Genomic DNA, 6,940 nt, shown 5'->3' with positions numbered 1-6,940 from the left:
TTTGAATTACAGTTTACTCTACATCCAACTATGTGGATAGGAGTGATGCCCTCTTCAAGAGAATGAAGCTTTTGTTGGAGGAAATTATAAGAGTTCAAACTGTGAGTATGGAATGGTGAGAGGTAATAAGAAATGCACCTTTTGGAATGCCAGATGGGGGTTTAAATTCCCTTTCATCAAGATATGGAAAAATTGGAAATATAAAATGAAACATGCCTCATATGGACCTTTCAAAGGGTTATTAACCCTGAACAGGTAAACGTCTAAACCGATAACGTAACACGTAAACGTGTAGCCTATACGCTACCGCTTGATTCAACTTCACTTAGTAGTTCCAGTAATATATTTTATTTTATAAATTTCTATATATATATATATATATATATATATATATATATATATATATATATATATATATATATAATTCTAGCTATCTATGAGTAGGATATACTCAATAAAAAACATGGAAGTAACTTGATGATTTTTTTATTAACTGAGACCTGAAAACTTTTGTTGATTTTGAGACTACCACTCTCGGAGCCCTGGAATCTTTTGTCCTTGCTACTTCATAAAAACAGTCTAATGGTAGTTTCTAGGAGTCCCTGAGGCATATTCAATTGAAAAATGAACCTCCTAGGCTTAAAAAAGAAATATCTGGAAAGAAAAGAAAAAGGGGGAAATTTTTGGTAACGAAGAAAAAGTTACGTGTGACAAAAATATTTTTTTTCTAATATAAATTATAAATTGAGACTGCTGAAAATTGTATACATAAAATTTTGATAATAGATAAATAAGATGATATATGAAAATCCTGAAATAAAAAAGTTAACTATTTTTTTAAGAAAATTTCAAAAAAATAACAAGCGCCGATAATGAATTTTCCTTTTTCATATTTACATAATTCCAGTCTATGTGACATAATATTCGAAAATTATTGATAGAATTGTAGAAAATATTAAGAAAATAATGAATACTAACCATTCTAGGCTACATTAAGCGCATTTTCAGTTGAAAGATGAACCTACGAGGCTAAAAATTGAAATATCTGGAAAGAAAAGAAAAAGGGGGAAATTTTTAGTAACGAAAAGATAGTTATATGTGACAAAAATATTCTTTTCCAATATAAATTATAAACTGAGACTGCTGAAAACTGTATACATAAAATTTGAATAATAGGTAAATAAGATGGTGTATGAAAATCCTAAAATTTAAAAAGTTGACTTTTTTTTTTAAATTAAAAAAAATTAACTAGCTCCAATAATGAATTTTCCTCTTTCATATTTACACTATTCCAGGCTATGTGACTATTGATATCCGCATATTATTGTTAGAATTGTAGGAAACTTTAAGATAAAACAGAAAATGATGAATACTAACTATTCTGGGCTACATTCAGTGCAAAGTGTCCTAATATGACGATGGCAAGAAGACTTTTTACAGTTGACACACAACAGCTTTGTCCTAGCTGTTGACGAACGAGGACAAATATGGCATCTTTGTCGCTTTTCTGTCTTCATTGCATCTTCCTCATGTTGCTTGGGGACCTGTTGCATGGGGTCAAATACACTTTGGATACATACTGCAAGATCCCTTTGAAGACCAGTCCGGCACTGCTGACAAAGGGGAAGGCACTGGTGACGAAAAAGGCACTGCTGACGAAGAAGAAGGCACTGCTGCCAAAGGAGAACGCACTGCTGACAAAGAAGGCACTACTGACAAAGAAAGCACTGCTGACAAAGGAAAGGGCACTGCAAACAAAGTGGGAGGCACTGCAGGTGGTTCATCAAAAGCCAAACAAGCTAAAGGTTCGACAGAAATATCTTGAGGAGGATCGGCCATCGTCGCTGGGAGGTTGTTCTCATTTTCCATGCCATAATCATCCTCACACGTGCTATCTACCTATATTTTGTCATCATCAACCTATGTATCACTTCCAAGGTCATCAGTGCTGAACAATCTCATCAAGATCTCCTCTTCAGAAAGATTTCTGCATGCCATGATCGAAACTGAAAAAAGAGAAAAAAACACATTACTAATATTGGCTAAATTAAACTATAGATGGTAATCCTACATCCAATATATCATTAGCATCATGTTCTCAAATCAACTATCAACGTTCACTATAAGTATCAAAACCCTATTAACAGAAATAAATATATTGTAATCAATATTGTAAATCATGTAAAAATCAATACAGTCACTTACTAGGTAAACGTGTAGCGTATACGCTACCAGGAAAAACCAAATTGGCGATATCCAAAAAATGGAGAGAGAGAGGACAATGACAGTTGTTCTTTCAGCTATGTCTCTGGTCTAACTAACTGGTGCTGGGCAAATTTCCGCTCACAAGCCGAACCTAAGCGGTGCAGAAGTTAAAAAGGGGTTTTACGCATATAGGCAGTAGCGTATGCGTTACACGTTTACCTGTCCAGGGTTAAAATGGGTTCGGACAGCTACTATGAGATAAAAAAGGAAAAAATTCCATCTACAATCACAGCCCATGTTTATACCGTTTCCTTTATATATAATGGAAAACTACATACATGCTATAGATGTGGATCAGAAGGACATATGATAATGGATTGTGGGTATGAGATTAGAAGAGAAGTCTTAAGTCAAGAAGAATACCCCAAAATCCACCCTGATAAGGGAAGAAAGGGGAAAAAATCGTGAGAATAGGAAGAAAAAATGATCGCACTACATACAGGTATTGTAGAGGATGCTGAAAAAGAAAGCGAGGAAGATCAAGTGATAAACTCTTCTGTCATTCAAGTTGTAGAAGAAAGTGAGGAAAAACCTAATGAGGAACGGCCTATTAAAGAAAATGATGACACCGACATGGAAGATTCTTACCAGGATCAAGGAATGATTAAGTCACTGGAAATTTAAACCGTTCAAATGAAAACTTCTGTGGTGATAGCAGTGGTTCATCATGCAATAGATGATAAAACCCAGGTTAATAAAATAACCTTAGGAAAAGATGTAGAAAACTTAAATGAGCAAGAGAATGAGGATCCCTTGATTGTGGCCCGGAAGTTCGTATAATTGGCCTTGATTTTAGTGCTGCCTTTGACCGTGTTAATCATGAGGCCCTTGTTTCAAAACTCAAACAGTGTGGGAGTGGGTTGGTCGTTTCTTAGCATTATCATTGATTTTTCAAGTAATAGATCTCAAAGAGTTGTTGTTGATGGGCACCATAGTGCGTATAGGAATAGGATATCTGATATTCCACAGGGTAATGTTCTTAGTCTTTTACTTTTCATACTATATACACATGACATGTGGTTTGGCCAAGAAAACAAGCTTGTTGCATATGCAGATGATGCTACTCTCTTTACAGCAATTCCATCCCCTGAATGTAGATTTGGGGGTGCCGAATAACTTAATAGAGATCTAGCTACAATTAGTGCATGGTGCAAATTATTGGGTATGAAGTTGAATCCTAGCAAAACTCAAAGTATGATTGTAAGTAGGTCAAGGACAGTGGCTCCTCAACATCCGGATCTTATTATTGATAATGCTTCTTTAACTTTCCATGACTTAAAATTTTAGGTGTGATTCTTGACTGCAAATTTACTTTTGAGATACACATTAGGTCTGTCTTCTCCAATTTCGCAAAAAAAATGGCCTATTGAGAAAGTCTTTCAAGATTTTTGGTGATCCATCTATTCTGAAGAAGTGTTTGAATTCTTTCATTCTACCTTGTTTTGAGTATTGTGCTCCTGTCTGGTCTTCAGCTGCCAATTCTCATCTTAATTTGTTGGAAGGAAACTTACGGTCTATCAAAGTTCTTATTCCTGATCTAGATATTAATCTTTGGCACCGTTGTTCAATTACTTCATTTTGCATGTTGCATAATATTTTTCATAATTCTGACCGTCCTTTACATTCAGATCCTGTTGGACAATTCCATCTTGTTCGTAATACTAGTCTGGCAGTTGATTCTAATAGCCAGGCCTTCTCAATCATGAGGCTCAATAATACATAGTATTCTAGAAGTTTGATTCCAGCTGTGACCAAGTTGTGGAATGATCTTCCTAATCAGGAAGTTGAATCAGTAGAACTTCAAAAGTTCAAAGTTGTAGCAAATGTTTTTATGTAGAACAGGCTGACGTGAGTCATTTTATAGTTTACATATGACATATTAATTGTGACGTTGTTACTGTTTTAGAATGATTTATTGTTAATTTGTTCTCATCATTTACTTATTTCCTTTCATCACTGGGCTATTTTTCCCTGTTGAATCCCATGGGCTCATAGCATCTTGCTTTTCCAACTGGGGTTATAGCCTGGCTAATAATAATAATAATAATAATAATAATAATAATAATAATAATAATAATAATAATAATAATAATAATAATAATTACGTCATCCGTCCCTCACTGTATAGATATTTGCAAAGTCAACTCGTCCGATTACATAACAACTTTGTTTTGGTGTGACGTGAGTACTCGGTGGATTTGTGTGTAAAGCTATAAATATTGTATGTTAAATATTCAATATAGTATTATTTTCTGTTTGTTGGCTATAATTTTAATTTTTGCTGTTGTTTAGTAAATTTTATGAGTAGATTTTGCATAATCTACGTCGTTTATAGTAGTTAAATGTAACATTACCTGGAGCTGTTGGCTTACCCTTCTTAACAGCATTAACAGCACTTAACATTTCATCACTGATGAAAGGAATAGAGTAGTCATCCATTAAGTTCTTCTGCATGCAAAAAAGTCTGTATCTTCAATTCTGTAACTCCGCAAGGCTTTCTTGTACATTTTGATGCAGTGAATCTAAGGTCGAGGCTTACAACCATTTGGTGGTTATGGCCTCTGCATTTCGTCTGGCATTAGGATGTGCATTAGTCTTTATTTTAACTCATCTAACCTTATTGACACCATAACAACTCTGGCTTAATGATCGTGAAAAGAAAATGCCCGGCGAAAAAAAAAAAAATAAAAAAAAAATTCCTATTAATATCTTCCAACTTTTCGGCTCTTTACTGTAGCATGCTCAGTCACTGTATCCATGGTTTCATTGTTTTGCATATCATTATGGTTTTTAGACCATTCCCAGCATTGCCTCCTCTAACATGTGTTGCTTCATTATTACTATGTAGGCTACACACAGATTTTCAACCGAATCTAAAAAGTCTCTTAAAAACGATTCCAATGTGATTTCGGGAACAACAACATAGAGTAATATGTGTAGCATTTAAATCACCGAGTAATAAACAATCCTCCGAATAAATTACATCAGGTAGATCCTCAATAGGCAATAAATATTTCTGCATCTTGAAGCGTTACTACAATAGCCAAACACTCATTATCATTGGCTTTACTAGCATAATGGTATGATGCTGCGATAGTATTTCTTATGCAAATTATTAAACCTTTGTAATTCATGTTAAGTTGTAGAGAGGAAGCGTTCCTACCTACTTCCTGCAAAGCTAATATATCAACATTTGTAGACTGAGTATATGCATGTAAATCAGTAATTCGTTTTCTTCAAGTACAATATTTATATTCCAGGATATGATATTGATTTTGTGCCGTTTTGAGAAATACTCTTTCTTAATATACTTGCTGAATGGAGGATGCTTATTTCCAGTTCATTGGTTGGACTTTCTATATATTCGGTTATGAAATCAAGAATATGACCAAAATCTCCGACCACATTTTTCATATAATCTGGCTTATTAGCTAACAAGCTAGCCTTGCATGTAACTGGGCTTTCACCATCATTATCACATTCCTCTGCAACCTTAACATTTTGAGTTACCTTTCCATAAAAAACAACAACCATTTTATTTGGCAAATATATACTATTCATAATATTCTTCATACTTAACGTGGCCTGTTTAAGTTCCTCAATCTCTTTACGAAATTCCAGGATAAAATCATTATGAGTCTCCTCAAGAGTTTTAGTCTTAATCGAATTCTCGTCTTGCTGTCACATATGCTTTTCCCAGAAATTTTCACTAACGCACTGGAATCTGGTTATAAATAAAAACAGAACTATCATTTATTAGATTTTCATTATTTGTGTTAATTGAACGATCACTCTTGGGCCATCGGGGGCACACTCTAGAGCTTGCATTATGAGCACCAAGACATTTACAGCATTTTAGTTCGATTTTTCCTTTTCTTTTATTCTGTCGTCACACACCCTTGACTCGTGGGATTTATCACAAAATCGACAGCATGCTCATTGAGGCACGTCCATGTCATATGACCACACCTGCAACGCTATACAACAGGACAGGGTTGTCAGTGTACACAGAAACCCGTTTATATCCTAGTCACTTGATAAATACTTTACTGGAGGACCCCTAATAAGTACAATTAATTGTTTAGGGACAGACTCACCATTAAATTTAACTTCGCTGCTCTTTGCCATTATAAATAGCTTGTCAACTAAAACATCTTCTGGGTCCAAGTAAGTAGGGTAGTCAAAATAATTACCTTAGTACAAACACCAAACGGCTCCTTTGATTTTTCCTTTACAATATTTTTAAAGCCACTTTTTGTTAAATACCCAACAGCTATCTTATCCTTTGATGTAATATAGGGGATGTTTCTCCCCTCCTAATATAGAACCTCAAATTCTGGATGACATGTACAGGCGAACTGCTCATCGAACCTGATCATGGAAGCCCAAAACATTCATAGGAAAATGCAGCCGAGGCTTTTAGCAGTGATGAGATTATCTTCCTTTTAATGATGTATAGTAGAGCCTTCACCTAAATGTTTCTTCCGTTTATCAGCAGTAGGCACATTAGCTACACCACCACACTCCATCATTTTCCTCTCCATTTTTTTTTCCGACTGTGATAAAGGGCTCCTCGTTATCGCTCCTTCAAGACATCCATTAGAACCTCGTTCCGAGCTTCATCCAAGTCTTTATTGCCGCTATTAATATTCCTAGCCATAAGCCATTCGTTAAC

This window comes from Palaemon carinicauda, chromosome 16 (genome assembly GCF_036898095.1).
Source record: "Palaemon carinicauda isolate YSFRI2023 chromosome 16, ASM3689809v2, whole genome shotgun sequence".
In the NCBI taxonomy this organism is placed as follows: domain Eukaryota; kingdom Metazoa; phylum Arthropoda; class Malacostraca; order Decapoda; family Palaemonidae; genus Palaemon; species Palaemon carinicauda.
The sequence above is the reverse complement of the archived record's forward strand: the minus strand, read 5'-3'. Positions refer to the sequence as shown.